This window comes from Triturus cristatus, chromosome 2_2 (genome assembly GCF_964204655.1).
Source record: "Triturus cristatus chromosome 2_2, aTriCri1.1, whole genome shotgun sequence".
In the NCBI taxonomy this organism is placed as follows: domain Eukaryota; kingdom Metazoa; phylum Chordata; class Amphibia; order Caudata; family Salamandridae; genus Triturus; species Triturus cristatus.
This window is the reverse complement of record NC_140582.1, coordinates 60,750,643-60,768,740: the sequence shown is the minus strand read 5'-3', so window position 1 is coordinate 60,768,740 and position 18,098 is coordinate 60,750,643. Positions and strand designations below refer to the sequence as shown.

Here is an 18,098-nt window from a genome sequence, read left to right as displayed (position 1 = left end):
GATATGGGTCTGTAATTAATGAGATGGGGCTAGGTCAAGTGTGGACTTACAATTGTTTCTTTGGGGTAAGACATTTATTTCATCATTGGTGAATTTACTATTATATGGCAATCTGGTGATGGGGCACTGGTGCAGTGTTTAATGATAGACTGTGCTAGGGCCTTAGGAGGAAAGTAAATACCTGAATTTTTACTTGGAATAACGTTAAGTGAGAATGCCTTTACCTTGGTCGAAGGTCCTGAGATCACTAGTGCTAGGAATCATATGAATCATGAAAACATCTTAAATGCGGACATGGTTAGATTTTTAGTGAAAATGTGTGATTAGTGTTTTATTAAGAGTGTTGCATTTAGTTATATGTTCTATTCGATTTTGTGAATTGTTTCCATTGAAGACGTCTTGTATTTCGTTGTGGGATTTTGGCTTGTTAAGGAGTATTAAACGAAGAGATGTTAGGAGTGGTCAGTTATATGAGTTGGAAAAATGATTTATTTATGGGCTGATTGCTCTATTCTTGTGGAATAGTGATTTTGTTTGTTATATCATCCTTGATAAACGAATATGTGTGCATGCTTGTTTAACTTGTAGGGATCTAAGAGTGTGAATTTTAAAGAGGTAGGTATAGATAGAAGCCCTCCGTGCCTCCAGCCTTAATTTGAATTGAAAATGTGACGTTTATAATGACGTCCCTGAATGCAATAGCATATCAACCACACACATTGCAATATAGTATAATACACAACAGCACACACACCCACACACCAATGCTTAACACAAGCTTGTGCAGCATACTTGGTTGTAGTTTGCATACTTCTTATTGGCTCTGTCCAGAAAAATGCAAAAGTAGGCTTGTATTCATACCTTATGTTACCAAAAGCTAGAACATAGCATCACTCTCATTTGAATTTGGGTACCTGCAGTTTTGTATTAATAACTCTACTAAATAAAATACATCTCTCAGATACTGCATGTCTGTATGCTATGGCATTGTTGTCTGCCAAGGTAAGAACGCAATATGCAGTTGGCGTTGCATTCAGCGCTTTGTTATAACAGTCACTTTCTACAACTGAATTAGGGATACAAGGGCTAAGAGTTCACATCACAACCACAAATATAAAGTACCGCCCTGTTACCCATGGGTGCAGAATGAATATGCTCCGTTACCTTGTAAGTTAACCCAATTTACTAAATTACTGGTTGATGCAATTCAATGTGTTTGTGAGTCTTGATTTCTGTTACATATAATGGATGTTCACCAAGTTATATTTGTAGTATGTTCATTTCAAGACAACCTGTTAATAACTGCCCATACTAAACTTGGAGGAACAATGGGAACTGTGTTTTGTTTCAAGAAAAATCAAAACTCCTAATTTGTGTTTAGTGGCAAATTATTTGAGTTTAATTTGAATACTGCACCACACATGCAGCCCCAAAAGTGTGCAGTTTTCATGTATGGAAAGAAATGGCAAAGTTTCAGGAAGCCGCCGTAGCAGTTTATAGTATAATGTGCTTGGGGATTTGCAGACAGTAAACAGACAGCCTTATAGGTACTTGAATAATACTTTGAGCCCTCCGAAGACATTGGTGGGTGGTATTTACTGAGCCAGTGTCTCCCTCCGGGTTTGCAGCTTTGCAAACCAGTGCTCTTGATAGGGGAGGCCATCCAGGGAAGGCGCAAGAAGTCTGTAGGATACTTTATATGATACATTTGTTGAACAAAAGAAGTAGTGCCCCAGATTTTCTTGCAGTGGATCTGTGGATAGATGTGACTAGGCTAACCCATCTGTTCATTATGTTGCCATGGTAACTACTATATAAATGTTAAGCTCAGAGGTCAGCCTTTGTGTTTTTCATGGATTTTGACTGCATGGTCAGCCCATTTTGTCATAGGTTAGCTAAACTAAGATCCCTCCTGCTAGTAGCCCTTTATATATCTTCATGGTGCAGGTGTCTTTTTCCTTATTGTCAGACGGGCGGGCGGGTGTTGAGTGGACAGGATTCTATGGTGAGGCATTGGTGGTCATGAGACACGTTCAGAAAATACCTTGAAACAAGGATGTCAGTTTTCTTCCTTCTTATTTTCCTTGTACTTATATGATTTTCCTAGAATAAAACCTGGAATTTTCCTCCTGTGCTTGGATCACATCAATTGCACACGTTAATGTATCCTGGAAATGTACTTCTTTCAACTATACACCATTGGATCTTTAGCATGGCCTGGTTGAATTGTAAGATTATGATAATAGCACTTATGAAGATCTATGTATATCCAAGAGTAACATCTTCGCCCCAGTGGTAGATATACAAATCTCATGTAAATAATAATTGGCGAGAGGAAAAATTTAAAAAAGCAAATTTGTCTCTTTATTTGGGTACTGGTTTCACTCAAGACCTAAACAATATCACCTCACATAAAACAGTAGTGTGGTAAGACCATAGCTGATGGTGGAGGGGTGTACATCGTCTACAAATCGTGGAAGCGCCAGCACGTTCATGTATTAAAAGTTTGCAAGATGAAAATACCACTGTTTCTTCTGTATGTGATTGAATATCTACTATAAGATTACTTATCGTTTTTTAATAATACTGAGGGCAAATAATTGCACAGTTTTTGCTTTCTGTGGCATTCTGTACCAATTATGCTTAGAAATATGGTTACCGAGTGTATATTCATAAAGAGCCTAGCTGCCATGATTAGATGGGGTTATAGAGTTGCACGTCTCTGTCGTGGCGATTGTTAAATTTGAACTAAATACTGTAATTAATCAGAATTGCCTTCTCCACAATGTAAGAAATTAGATCAATATTTGGGGTCAGTGAGTGTCCATCTAAAGGAATAATCACAACCATTGTCGGAGTGAATACACAAAGTTACTAAATAAACCTGAGCTCAAACCCTTGGTAGCTATGGAACTGAGTAGTTAGGCTTAACTTTTGGCAATGTTTAAAAATGTATGCAGTACCATAAAAATAATAAAGTCTAAATGCAAAGTAAGAATCTCAAAGTGAATTATAAAAAGAGTAAAATGTAATGAACGAAATGGCACAAAAATGACAAAATCCAATGAGTGGATCCAGAGATATGAATTTTTAAAGTTTTAATTAGAAATAGCACCAAGAAACAGAAAGTGCCAGTGATAGTCTGTGGTCAAAGTAGAACAAGGCCTAGGCAAAATTTGACACAGACCACAATGGAGCAAGGGTAAAAAAAAAAAACTAACCTGGTCAAGCATTTTACCTTCTGGCCTTAGTCCTTTAAATCACAATCCACCACAGGAGTACACTTCCAAATACACTCAGGGTAGGCTGTTAGGCTTGCATGGTGGCAAGCAGAGGCCGACAGGAGAGTCCAGTCCAGATCCAGTAGCTACTGGTCAGCTGGGCAGTTGCAGGAGCATGTTGTGTCCCTGTAGCTTTCATAAGAGGTCAGTCTTATGACCATTAGAGTCCACTTCATTATCCTGGGCGCAAGAGAGTGCAGGTCCAGTCCTTCAGGACTCCTCTCATGTCATAGACAGCAGGTCCAGTCCTCTTCTGATCTTCCACAGGTCCACAAAGTGTTCTGAAGTGGATGACTGGAGATGCCACATTTATGCCTGGCACGAGCTGGTTGGTGCGTGTGACTAACCACACCCTAAGAAATGGGGTAAAGTGTCCCGGTGCTAATCCTATCTACTTTGGGCATTTTGAAGAGGAGTCTCTGGCCACTCTAAACTTGGTCTCGGAGGGCTGAATGTGTGAGTGGGAAGTGTAATATGGTAATCCTTGTGTCTTCCCCATCTAATATCAAAATACAGTTTGAAGCAGCCGTACTGCTCCCCAGTAACAGAAGTCTGGGGAACATAAACAGAGTTTTCCAGCAACCAGACAGTGTATATAAAATATAATCAAAAGGAGGGGAGGGAGAAGCAATGGTCCATTCAGCTTCCATATAGTATACAAACATCAAAAGGGAATGGACCACTTGTACCTGTGTGACCAAGGTCATTGGTTGTTGGTACCTTTTATAAAATCCCTGGTAAATGCACATAGGTGGAAAGGCGGTATATCTTGGTTCTCTGCCTAGTTGTGACGTGACAGCATCATCATAGGGTTTGTTTCTGGTATGCTGACCTCCACCAGGAGGTAGATCCACTGATATTACAGTAGTGTCCCGAAGCCACTTTTTATTTAAAAAAACTGGAGTGCTCAAGTGAGGTGAGGTTTTAATTTCCAACATCACCATACCGGAAAAAGTCTTTAATTATATGGAGATGTGCAAAGGTTAAAAACAGAGGTTTGCATGTGTAGATCGTCTTACCAATCTTACACATTGGTTAGTCCATATGTGAGGTCGACATGTTTCAGCCCCAATCTGCCCAGCCGGGTCTGGGGACTTTCTTCAGGACCTTGATATGTGAGTCGGTGCTATTTGAGCAACCATAGAAAGTGGGTCACTGACTTACCACTTAATTCTCAGGTCATTAGTACCTGAAGGGTCCCTATTGCGGGCATCCGCGGGGGACCGGCGAGACACTCCTAACCTGCTGCAGCTTCAGGAATGCTGTCTTGTTCTCGCTCTGAATTCGGTGCCCAGGTACCAACAACCAATGATCCTGGTCACACAGGTACAAGTGTTCCATTCCCTTTTGATCTTTGTATCAGTGTATATTAAAGAAATGTCTTGGCATCCTGTTTCCCTTCCTTTCAAGTGTGCCTCCAATGTTGTAGGTAAACCCAGCAGACTGTGAAGTAGGATTTGACACACCAGCAAGATTTGACACTGTAATACCAAAAAAGGATGCTAACAGTGTCCACCCTTCTACTGAGCTCAAAGGAGTTATCACTGCCATTTGTGGGAGACCCATCAATCACAGTGACCTATTTTGTAGCTCTTGGGAGGTAATTCACACCTATTCAAATGCTTATCCCTGGATGGGAGAAGTTGGAGAACAAATACAAATTAGCCCTCAGAAACGTCAGGCAGGAAAAAGTTAACTTCCTAAGTTATTTTTCCTTAATATTTATTAAAAATCTAATTTCATTATTGCATTGGATCTTGATAGATTTGTTAACTATTAAAATGATTGTTTAATATTTTATCTAGCTAGTCCCAGACACAGGATGCAGTATTAGGATTAGAAACTGTACTCTGGTTTTCTACATAGGACAGCTAGGCATGCCCTGGTGAAAAATGGCTTTTGATTGCTAGTCACAGTAAGGACATGTTAAAACTACATTTATCCAGGTCCTAATTTTAAATACCATGCACCTTGTTTTGTGTGCTACAAGGCCTAGGATTTTTTTTTTGACCGGTCAAATTGCAGTTTTTACACTGCTATTGGGTAGGCCTGAAGACATGTTTTCACTACCACTGTGGATGGCACAGAAGGTGCTGCAGTCCTCGCGTGTCAATTAACTTGCAGGACATGGGTACACCTTGTTCTATATGGACTTATCTGTACATTAAATATACCAGTTGGGGGTATGCCAAATCGACCATGTTTAATGAGTGAGCACTGGCACATTTGTACTGGATCGCAGGGGTAATGGGCTCAGAGTTCTAAAGCCAGTAAACATATAGGGTCCAGCAAAAGTTGAAACATTCAGGATAACTACACAGAACATGTGTATGTCTTATACAGAATAATTTACAATTTTCACTGGAACTGTTTGTACTAAAGAGATGATCTTCAGAGACTAATGTGTATTAGGTGAAATGTCCGATGAAGGACAGTCACGTATTTATGCCACACTTTGGTGATTGAGCACTGTTCAAAACTAACGTTAAATGCCTTAGTTTCAGAACCAGCGATATTGGGTAAATTGCAACTTGATCTACTCATGTTACATGGATATAAAGTTAGACGATGCATTTTTCTCATGGGAACAGGCCGATAACCATTGAGCATGTGAATGGGAGCCTGGGAGGGGCATTTGTCATCCATAATATATATCAGGCAACCTAGATCTGAACCTGTCTTTTTGTCTGCAAGGCACTATAAAGAGCTTGACCAAAATGCTGTAGCAACTGCCCCTTCGGAATAATGTTAGATATGCAGAGGATGCTTGTATATGTCTGTCTCCACTGTACCCTTCTCTTTGCTACTGTATAGGTATTTTTTTTATGTTTTTCGTTAAACATTAAACAATATTTTAGGGCACTGAATGATTTGTGGTGGCTGCTATTTGTTGTATAATGTTAATACTAGATTTGTTTCCTGTGGATGATTTTTTTACATGCAATATGGTTCTAGATAAAGGATATGGAACAGGTTTTTTTCCTTTTTACTCTTTAACGAATACTGTTATGTATGTTTTTGTAAATTTTGTATTTTGTTGACTTCTTCAAGAGGACAAAACTAACCGCTGCATTTGTTGCCAGAGTTCAGAATTGATAAATGTTCATGCACAGTAAACTTATCATATGCCTCTTACTCCTTCGTTTTGAGGATCACTCTTTTTACCTTGAGGGACAATATCCGATGTTCTGTGGGCATTGCTTTCAGCTGTTTGGGAGGTTTGTTACTCATCGGCTGTTGTATATATTTTATAGATACATTCCTGACATCAAGTGTCCTTAATAATGCGTAAATCACTTTGGAGGCAACATTACTTGTGTCAAAATCGATCAGCATCTACAAAAGGAAATATTTAACAGTGCTCGCCAAACTGGAATTCCCTTTTCAGTTCAGCCTCTTATCTGATCATGCATGCTGTATGATGCTTGTCCAGAAGCATAGCTAGATGTTTGACATGTAACGTGTTGGATATGTCTAGATATGGCTTCCTAGCCTCAGGCTAGCTAAATGCTCAGCATATTTAGGAGTGTTCTTTCAAACGGGCGCTACATTTCCAGCCATTCTCAACCGGGATTGCGATTCACAACATGTCTGACATACCTGGTTTCAACTTAGGGGTGCAATATGTGCCACTTAGCGAGCTATGAACTCCTGCAGTCAAGATGTGATCACATTTATGGCCATTGATTTAACATGGTGTCATGAGAAATTTGCTAGTACTGCACATTTTCAAAAGTGCTACATGTAGGCTCAATGCCCCACTTGGTTACTACCTTTCAGGAATTTATTTATAAAGTTTTATATAGCGCGAACAATCAAGTAAGAATAAGAAATGAGAATGATCGCATAATTACAGGACAATTGAGTCACGGAGAGTAATACAATAAACATGTATATAGCGGGCTGCGAATGGGGGCACACTATGCTGTAAAGACGAGCAGTATCAAATGATGGTAGAATGGTTGTAGGATCAATGACTTCGAGCAGGTGAACCTAGCCCAATTTCGGTAAGAATGTATTCATTAGGAATCTTTTGGCTTCCAGTTTGAAAGCAGTCGTTGAGGAGATTCTGCGTTCTTCCGGTGGAAGAGAGTTCCATATCTTTGGGGCAGCGCCGGAGAAGGCTCGGTGACAAGTTCTCTTTTTTCTAAGGATGAGTGTTTTCAAGAGGAAAGTGTTAGCGCTTCTTGAGGCTCTACCACCACAGGATAATTCAAGCTTTTGCGCTAGGTACCTGGGAGTTTTAAAGTGAAGGGCTTTGTGCGAATTATTCAGAAAAATATTGTGCTAATGATTCAGAAAAATAAAGCACCTGTTTCTCTGACGTGGGCATGAAACAGTTTAGTCACTTATGCTCTTTTTATGATGGATAGCATGAGTCCGTTTGTTGATGGTGACCTCAGCTAGGCCTACCAGTGCAAGGGGTTCGCCCTTCTCTGCACAGAGTCCTCAGACCAATAGGAAGAAGTTGGCACAGAAACTGGAATAGAAAATACAAAGTTTAATAAACCTCATGAGGTGGAACTACATTCACACAGCACCCTTCGGTGTTGAGTGAAGTAGCACACTGAACAGAAGAAGCATGGTCCTTTTATACCCACACAGGGGCTGAAAAAGGCGGTACAAGTACACATGAGAAGAGTTATGCACATAGATGGTCCTACAGAAACTGCACAGTCAACAAGTAGGAGGAGTAATAAGTTGCTGACATCAGTTAGAACAGCCTGACAGTTCTATACTAGGAACAGGTGCACTATACTAGCTAAGCACATCTGCGCATGTGCAAGACTCTGGGAGAGGGAAACAGCAAATGTCCAGCACATAGCTAACTAAAATGGCTGCCAAGTACAAAATGGCTTTCAGCTCATGCTAAGAGATTAATGCAATCTTCAACACGTTTACCTTACCATTCAGACCAGTCGATGTAGAGCAGAAGCGATACATCTCGTCTAAACTCGAGTTATCATAGTTGTTGCACTTGGTCCCTGAGCAGTTTAGTACTGCTGCTGTTATGTTTGGATGAAATTCGAACTGACTTTGCACGGTAAAATTGTTATTATTATAACACTCTTCACATTTAATTTTTCGGGAGTAAATCCAAATGACATGATCCTCAGACAGCATCCGTCTTTTGAATATTCTTTCCTTGAGTACTTTCTCGGATGGAGAAAATGAAAAGGCAGCATGTTTTTGACGGAAGGGTTTAATTTTTCGGGTTGCATCGGCTAGTGACAGCCTAGTTTCTTTTTGATGTTTTGTTCTTTGCAGTGCAGTTGGATTAATAGAAACCGCTTTGGAAAATTACTTTCTGAAGTTTTTGCAATGTTGACCTGCATTGCAGCATTGTCGGCATTTAGCTTGGATTCTAGGAGTTTACTCCGTTTCATAACTAGAAGGGAGCAAGTGACGTGTAATATCCTTGTGGGCTGTGGAATTACTCACTGGCAGTCACTTAACAAAGGTTATCCTGGAAGAGGGATCACTCACTTTCTTGTGCTTAGAGCCTTCCCTTCCAAAAGAGGGAGTGAATCTACTAGGATTTAAATTGAAGAAGTTGCAGTGCAAGTGTGTTTTTTTTAGGGTCATATTTTCAAAACTTGCTCAAATCCTATTTAAACACTGTTTAAATCTAGTTTGTTTATTCTTTGGCGTGTTTTAATGTATAATCTAGTCTGATGGGGTGCTGCTTGGAAACAGGTCCATCCTGAACCTCCATGTATTCACTCTTGTTGGTTGCAATTTTGATTGTAACCACTATTTTAATTAACCAAAGTCCAGTCTTGCCAACCACAGCTACTTCAATCACTCAGTCAAACATTTGTAAAGTGCGGCAAATCACCCATGAAGGTCCCGAGGCACTGGAGAGGTTGGCTGCTGCATGGTGAGTTGTTCATTCGAACATCCAAGTCTTGAGTTCTCTCCTGAATTGTTGCAGCAATGGTGCAGTCCTGAGGTGCAGTTTAAGGTTGTTCCATGCCTTGGTTGGCAGGTGCAAGAAGGAGCATCCTCCGCTGTTGGTGCTTCGGATCTGTGGGGGAGAGGGAAGGAGATCAAAGGTGTCTGGTTGGTTGGTGGAAGGTGAAGTGAGGTGTTCAATGTATGCTGGTCTGTCATTGTGCAGGGCCATGTAAGCGTGGGTCTACATCTTGAACTGGCATCTCTTCTGGATGGGGAACCAGTGTATTTTCTTGAGGTGGGGTGTGATATGGGTCCTTCTCGGAAGTTCGAGGATTCGTCTTGCCACTGAGTTTTGTATTGTCTGGAGTCTCTTAAGGGGGTTTGCCGTGATTCCTATGTAGTGTGTTTCTGTAATCCAGTCTGCTGGTGATGAGGGCCTGTGTGACGGTCCTTCTGGTGTTGACTGGGAGCCACAGGAAGATCTTGTGGATCATGCAAAGGTTGTGGAAGCAGGCGGCTGAGACTGCGTAGACTTGTTTCTTCATAGATAGTTTGCTGTCCAGGATGATGCTGAGGTTGCGGGCATGGTTTGTTGGGATGGGCCAAGTTCCGCTGTCCACCATGCGTTGTTCAATGGCGAGTTGTTGTTTCTGAAGATGAGTACTTCCATGTTGAGTTTGAGGCAGTTTTCCTTCATCCACTGAGCGACTTTCATCATGCATCTGTGGAAGTTGGTCCTTGTGGTGGATGGGTCTTCGGACAGTGAGAGGGTGAGCTGAGTGTTATCAGTTTACGAGATGATGTGGAATCCGAGCGATTTGACAATGTCAGCCGAGGGTGGGGTCATTTTGGTTTTGAAGAGGGTGGGGCTGAGGAACGAGCCTTGTGGTACGCTGCAGATGATCTTCTTGGGCTCCGAGGTGAATGGAGGAAGTCGGATCCTCTGGGTTCTGTCCCTGAGGTATGAGGTGATCCATCTGAGTGTCTCTCACTGGATCCCAATGTGGTGGAGTCCGTTGATCAGGATGTGATGGGAGACGGTGTCAAACGCGGCTGACATGGTACAAGAGGATGAAGGCTGCTGTTTATCAATGGTCCAGCAGGGCCCTGATGTAATCTGTGGCTGCTATCAGGGCTGTTTCGGTCCTGTGGTTGGCTCAAAATTCGGTTTGTGAGGGTACCAGGAGATTGTGGTGTTCCAGGGGTGAGTTGCTGGTTGATTGCTTTCTCAAGGACCTTGCTGGATATATGAGAAAGGGGATGGGTCAGTAGTTCTTCAGTTTGGCTGCGTCAGCGGGTGGATTTTTAAGGAGGGGTTTCACTTCGGCCTGTTTCCAGTCCTTGGAGAAGGAGACAGAGTTGATGTAAGTAATCGGGACTTTCCTGAGCTCATCGCCGATTTTCTTGCTTCGGAAGTTGAAGACGTGGTGTGGGCAGGGGTCCATGGGTACTCCTTAGTGCACGGAGTTCATAATGGGGATAGTGTCTTGCGTGGTGAGGAGGTCCCAGTGTGTGAGCAGGTGTTCGGGGTTAATGTTCGTGGGTGTGAGCTGGTAAATGCTGTCGGCAGCAGCGGAGGGTTGGTTTTCGAAATTTTCATAGCAGGCATAGATGTGGTCATGGAAGAAGTCAGCAAGGTTGTCACACAGTTTCTGTGAGGGTGTAATGTCGTTCTCAGTGGGATTGAAGAACTACTTCATGATGGCGGCGAAGAGTTCCTTGCTATGGTTTGTGCTAGTTTCATTGCAGTCTACTAGGGCATTGTTCTTAGTTTCTTTCAGGAGGCAGGAGGTACTGGTTGAGTGCTGTCCTGAAGGCGGTGCGGTCTTTGGTCTTTATACTGATGTGCCCCTTTCTTTCTAATTGCCGGCAGTTGCACTTGGTAAATTGCAGTGCCTCGGTGAACCACCTGGATCTTTTGGTTGGTCCTTTGGACTTGACTGTCTTGGCTGGAGCAATAATGTAGGCACATTCTGTGGGAGAACATTTTTGCTGCTTTTTCTGGGACGGTGTAGAGGTTGAGAGGTGTGAACAGAGAGCGTTATTGCACTGGTCTTCTGATATTTTTCCAGCCTCTGCACGTGGATCTGGGGGGGAAAGGGGCCAGGGTTGGTGAGTCATGAGATAGTGGACGTTGTAGTGGTTGGACCAGGTGAGTTGTGTGGAGTGGAAATACTTGTCTCAGTCGCTGGAGGTGAAGAAAGGGTCGAGCGTGTGTCCTACGATGTGGGTAGGGTCGGGACCCGCTGCTTGAGGCCGATGTTACTGATTCTCTCCAGGAGGTCGGTGTTGTTCGTATCGCTTGGGAGAAAAGAGCGATCCCCTTACAGGCAGCTGCAGTGAGTTACTGCACCCGCCTGCACGGAGATCTCCAGAGGGCTGCGATCAGAGGGTTCGCTGTTTGTGCTCCGCCAGACCACTTCTAAGCCTTTGCACCCGCGTCAATAATACGGTGCGGGCACAGAGGCAAAAAGATTCTCTTGTTTGCATTGGGCCACGCCCACATTCAAATGAGTAAACACCCTCTCTTGATAAAGATAGCATTACATGTGCGCCAGTTCTATAATTATTACAGTAAGGGCTGCAAAAGCATCTGCGGCCCCTTCTGTAATACCAAAGTGCAGAGGGAGCACACAACGTGAGCGCAAGTGCTTGTTGCTCTCCTGGGGCACTTCTGTAGCACAGGCCGTAGTGCACAACATAGCCATGCCCTGATTTTCAGTTCTTAGCTTCACATCTACTTATACTGATATAGATGTGAGTATTATGAATGTTTATTTGCAGGTGGTGTTTATTGCCTTAGTAGTAGTTTGATGTTCATGGTGCAAAGTGAGTGAGCAGAGTGTTCTGTTCTGCTCGTCCCCAAGCTCTGCAGCGGCCATGTTTCTGCTTCTATATAGTCTGTTTCCAACATTGGGGCTCATTCGCCAAATTAATATTATATGGTTGCAATCCTATATTGCTAAAAGTCCCATATGGTTACCTTAACTCTCTACATAACTTCCAAACTATAACACAGTACACTTTGTCCTCTCTAGGCCCTTCAGAACCAAGAATGGATATCAATCAATTTTCTTGTAATTTAGTAGGTACCATTTTTTTTGTTTATTTAAAAACAAATGTTGACTGCTTAAATTTAACAGAATGTGTGTTGTAACCCGAGACATGTCTGTTTACATAATGCTAAACTGCATTATCTTTTTTTCAGGGCCACTCAAGATGTACCTCATCTGCAATACCTAGTTTTGGAAGACATTTGTTTCAAGAAAACTGCAAATTTAATAGTTAAGCTTTTTGGACACCTTTACCAGTTCTATCTTCGTTAGTTAAACCAGTTGTACGCACTTTTATGCCTTTAAAAAAGGATTTATCTACTGTATGGGATAATTTATCATGAGCCAAATTTAATTGATGACATTTTAAGAAACACAAGGAGAAAATATAGTGGCTTTTTCCAACTTTTTTGTTTTGTTTTTTTGCTGTGTGCATATATTTATCAGCAAATAACCCTAAACCTGGCTCTGCTCTTAGGCTATTCTTTTTATGGAAAAGATTTTGTTTTTCCCCACACAAATAAAATTGTATTTACATATAAAGCAATGGAAGACCAGTGAATCATAAATGCTTAACCCTGAAGCCTAAAATGTACAGGGGCACACTCCATTTTAGAATCGTGTGTCACCCCAGTGGGGTCTGTAAGAGTATTTCTATGCTCTGAATTTGTTATATGTGTCTATGAATTGTGGTATTGCATACCTGAAAAATAGCCTCAAGATTTTTGCACTTATTTTGTGTATCCTCTGGTTTTGGACATGATTATGCAACAGCCTTCATTCGACCCGCGTGGAGTCAGGCTGTATTGTATTGACTTGCAGGGGAAAATTGATAATGAGGAGTACTCATGTAAGTTTTGTCTGGAACACATCTGCTGTCGGAACAAGCACTCCCATAAGATCTGCAACCTGTTTTTGCCCAGGGATCATGACAGCTGTGTCAGTCATTGCAGTTAAAAAATAAAAAAGCAAAGAATGGCTGTGGGCTTATTACCCCACATTTTCAACGGAGGACACTACCAAAGCAATTCACAGGGATCTAGTTGCAGAAACATCCACAGCTTTAGCTGTTGGTGGAAAGAACTGTAAGCAGTCTCCATCAGACCTCACTTAGAGGCTCAACCTCTGTCCATTAGATGGAATAAGTCAATGGACCCCCATTGAAACCCATAATACAGAGATAGATATCCACCATACACATGCCTCCGAGGGCTTCTAAATCAAAGGGTATTACTGTGCTGCTTGCCTTCAAGAGGATGCAAGTTTAAAATAATTTAGGCAATAGAATTGGCCTCAGAAAGTAGATCTGCCATAAAGTGGACATGCTGCAAAAGAGGATAGGCTATGGTTAATTGGTCACTGTTCTCCGCACTCATCCCTTCTGGATTAGTTTTGAAACTGACTGCCTCGCATTGACGTTAAGCTCAGAATAATTTATCTACATCCCAAAACGACATATTGTGGCTAAGCTGCTGCTTTCCAAATGAAATTGAATGCAATTTCTTGCAGAAAAAGATAAAGTTGACTTGAAAAAGCCACATCACCGAAATGTGTCGCTCTTTTAATAGTTCAAGTAAATAAGTTGGTTCAATACAAAGTCTGTCAGAGATGGGAGGTATTTGAATTCCACATACCTGCAAAGCTACTGCTACTTGACTCTGAGGAAGAGGATCGGGATAAGGTGAAACAAGACCCAGAAACTTTAAGGTTTGTGGACAATGCTGCATTCATTAATTGCCTGCTGCAGGTGAAAGAGAAACTTCCTCACTGATCCGAGAAGCACAACCATCAACTTCACGTATTATAGTGAGTACTGCAGCTTCCATGGAAACAAGGTTCATGACACCTCGTGTCACAAGGCTGTCCCAAAAGATGCTTTTTTACATTCATGGCCATGTGGAGCTGGACTCTATTGTTTGAACGCTCCCTGCAAGCATTCTTGAATCCATTTCTTACTGATGTACCACGACCAGATAAAGAGAGCAAAAACACTGATCAGCAGGACCATAGAGTGGCCATGTTTGGCATATTCCCTAATCATAAGCCGCCTTATGCTTTTGTGTTAGGTTTCTATAGTGATGTGTGTGTGTGAATGGGCTGAGATGGCATGCTGTACCATTTTGAGTGTGGATGTTGTGAGAATGTGTCTCGATGAAGCCTGAGAGTTGTATACGATTGGAGGGAAACAGAGCCCTGAGAGCATAACTTAGGCATAACATGAAATAAAGAACTTGCCTTCAACCTGAGAGCGCCTGACTCTTGCATAAAGACCTTCCACACCAACTGCGTGTTGGCCACAGATCGTTAAAATCTTGTTTGGCAGCAGTTGGGAGTTCATCCTGACAGAGGAGCCGCCTGTCAAGAGATGGAGCGGCCCTGTGACCAGGGAGATAGTCTGGAACCGCTCTCCATCAAATCCACTGAAAGGTGGTGTCATCCATTGCTTCTGAGCAGTAGGAGCCCAGTGATGTGTGAGTAACGACTCCAAGAGGAATAGAAGCTAGCCGAGAGGAGTAAAACCTGCTGTGACTCCTCTCATTGAAGACCCCGAAGCATAAGGTCTGTAATATGAGAAAATAAGAAGGAGCAGCTAGTGTGTGACCTTGAGCAGTTAACAGAAGTCTGGATGTTCATGCTATGCCTGTTACAGTTGATAAATGCTTAATTCAGGCTCTGTTCTCTCACAAGCTGAACCAGGTGCATAAGGAGTGCTTTTTAACAAGGCTGTCTGGCATGTTACTACAACTCTGGTGGGTGCAGGAGGCCTGACCCATGTTGTGTAAGCCAGTTTGTGGTCACTTAAATGTTATTAAAGGCGCTGATTGCAGGGAAATATTTGTGATCGGGATGGGTTAATCTGGAGTCCTGAAGAAAGGTGACCTGAGGAGCTGGAGTGAGGGTCCTGCATGTCCCAATTATGACGCTCAGTGACTGTAAAGGGAACATCTGCATGCACCCATAGAGGGCAGAGATGGTTGGTATTTGGTATCATCCTTTTTACTCCTGTATGAGTTGTCAACCATTGGTGAAAGGGGGCTTGTCAGTGTTCATGGAGTGTATTCATGGGAGTAGAGGGAGGACTGTAAAGCAGAGTCTGAAGAAATGGTGATAGGGATACTGCAGCGACTCCAGGAGAAGCATAACATCAGGAAGAAGCATCTCTTCTTTCATGCAGTGGCCAAGAAGATCTCGGCAAACCTACCTCTTTTGAAGCCCTCAGGGACACTCCTTGCCAGAGAAGGCTTGCCTACAAAGAAGAACCCTTCTCGGAGGCCCCTTCAGAGCTAGCACTGAAGTAAGACAGGGACAAATGCTCAAGCCCTCTTTCATGTGTTCAACTGCCACCACTTCCCCCACCACTACACTTAGACACACCACCTCCCCTGCCTCTGCCAGTGACCCGAGGGTCTGCCCACACTTTTTGGGACCTAGGAAATTCATATGATCCCATTGACCCATATGTCCATCCCCTATACGCAAGGCTCACTGAAGACACTTGGGAAGACTACAGTATTCCCAGGGTATTCCTTATTTGCACCACTACCCCATTAGGGCATCCTGAGTGCCACTGCACATCATAAAATGGACATGCACATCATTCAAGGGGAAGACTGCTTCCCTACAGAAGAGTATTCCCAGGTACGAATGCTTAGTCCGTTTCATACTCCTACTTAAGGGCATGCTCAAATGTACCCTAGAAAATGTCAAGGAACCTGTAAAGGATAGGGTTGTAACACCTAAGGTAGAGGAAACAAAATATAAGGCCTCACACACAGACTCTTTATCAGCACTCCCCCACCCCCCTGTGGTCCACACCCCCCACAAGAGAGCCTCCACCCAAGCCACAGGCAACATTGTTCCTCCCAATGAGGAGATCAAAAGACTCTAAGCTGAGGGTAGCAGCAGGGGCAGACGATCTGGCGCATAGCCTATTCTGTTGGACTCCTTTCCTGGTACGACTGCGTTCTCACTAGAAGGAGATGCAGGAACTTTGTTGGATAATTGTTGACTACTCACCCATTCACCGTCTTGAGGTTTTGTATTTGCGCCCAATAGAGTTAATTGAATAGATTGCTCAGGTGGTGCAATAGCGATCTGATTAAGCTAAAGTTCCTATATCAGAGAAATGGTGTTGATCACATCATAAATGAGATCCAGAACTGACTGGCAATTTTTACACTAACATCTTTTAAATTATTTAATTGGTCATGTGATATAGGGTAGATATCATGTTCATCCCACACACTAAAATATCCGAGAATATCAGTTTAGTATCAGCTCACTGAACTTGGTAAAGAGCATATGGTTGCATTCATCAATCATTGTCTCTTGACAAAACAAGCATTTGCAATGCAAACGGTCCTTCTTCCATTTTTGGGCGTTAAAGCCATTGCCGTTGTAAATCTTTTACCTATGTTTTTTTTTTTAATGTCGTGGATATATGTACAGAGACAGCTGCAGCACTGTTTATTGGACTATAAATGGGGAATTACTACTGGGAACAGCAACACAGCAGCAGCACTGCCTAGAGTACTTAGAATGGAGGAGTTACCGATGGGACCAGAGAAGCAGCTGCAGCACTGTCTAGAGGACTAAGAATGATGAATTACCAATGGGACCAGAGTAGCAGCTTGTAGTACTGTTTAGGAGACTTAGAATGATGAATTACCAATGGGACCATAGTAGCATTTTGCATCACTGCGTAGAGGACTAAGATTGAGGAATTACTAATGGGACTAGAGTAGCAATTTGCAGTACTGTGTAGAGGACCTATAATGAGGAATTACTAATGGCACCAGAGTAGCAGCTAACAGTACTGTCTAGAGGACCTAGACTGCTGAATTTCTGATGGACTCTGATGTCCACTGTTTCTGAGAGGATTGTTTGTTTGAACAGTGGGGGCCACGAGGAGAGGAGAACCACGCTCCTGCATTTTCCTTTTTGCTGCTGTCCTGCGATCATCTTGTTGTTGCTGTTCCCACTCGCGTTTCCTGCTTCGCGGGAACCGCTCGCAGCTGGGGGGACCGCGGACCAGAGGAAGGCTCACTACATCGCCCACAATCCATCTGGGCCTGAAGCCGCCTCCCCGTCCCGCCCTCTACAGGTGGGATAAATTCAACCCCTGCACCGCGCATTGCGGGAGACTGTCCACTGTTCCTGAGAGGATTGTTTGTTTGAACAGTGGGGGCCACGAGGAGAACCACGCTCCTGCATTTCCCTTTTTGCTGCTGTCCTGCGATCATCTTGTTGTTGCTGTTCCCACTCGCGTTTCCCGCTTCGCGGGAACCGCTCGCAGCTGGGGGGACCGCGGACCAGAGGAAGGCTCACTACATCACCCACAATCCATCTGGGCCTGAAGCCGCCTCCCCGTCCCGCCCTCTACAGGTGGGATAAATTCAACCCCTGCACCGCGCATTGCGGGAGACTCTGTCCACTGTTCCTGAGAGGATTGTTTGTTTGAACAGTGGGGGCCACTAGGAGAGGAGAACCACGCTCCTGCATTTCCCTTTTTGCTGCTGTCCTGCGATCATCTTGTTGTTGCTGTTTCCACTCGCGTTTCCCGCTTCGCGGGAACCGCTCGCAGCTGGGGGGACCGCGGACCAGAGGAAGGCTCACTACATTGCCCACAATCCATCTGGGCCTGAAGCCGCCTCCCCGTCCCGCCCTCTACAGGTGGGATAAATTCAACCCCTGCACCGCGCATTGCGGGAGACTGTCCACTGTTCCTGAGAGGATTGTTTGTTTGAACAGTGGGGGCCACGAGGAGAACCACGCTCCTGCATTTCCCTTTTTGCTGCTGTCCTGCGATCATCTTGTTGTTGCTGTTCCCACTTGCGTTTCCCGCTTCGCAGGAACCGCTCGCAGC

At 43.4% G+C, this 18,098-nt stretch overlaps 1 protein-coding gene across 1 annotated transcript in view; it reads left to right on the top strand.

The window, feature by feature from the left end:
* GRSF1 (G-rich RNA sequence binding factor 1) overlaps positions 1-12,775 on the top strand; it is a 300,991-nt gene extending 288,216 nt beyond the window's left edge. Inside the window, exon 10 of the mRNA XM_085640993.1 lies at positions 12,388-12,775. The gene's annotated coding sequence lies outside the window, so the exon portion shown is untranslated. The remainder of the gene's footprint in view (positions 1-12,387) is intronic.
* Positions 12,776-18,098: the final 5,323 nt, after the last annotated feature.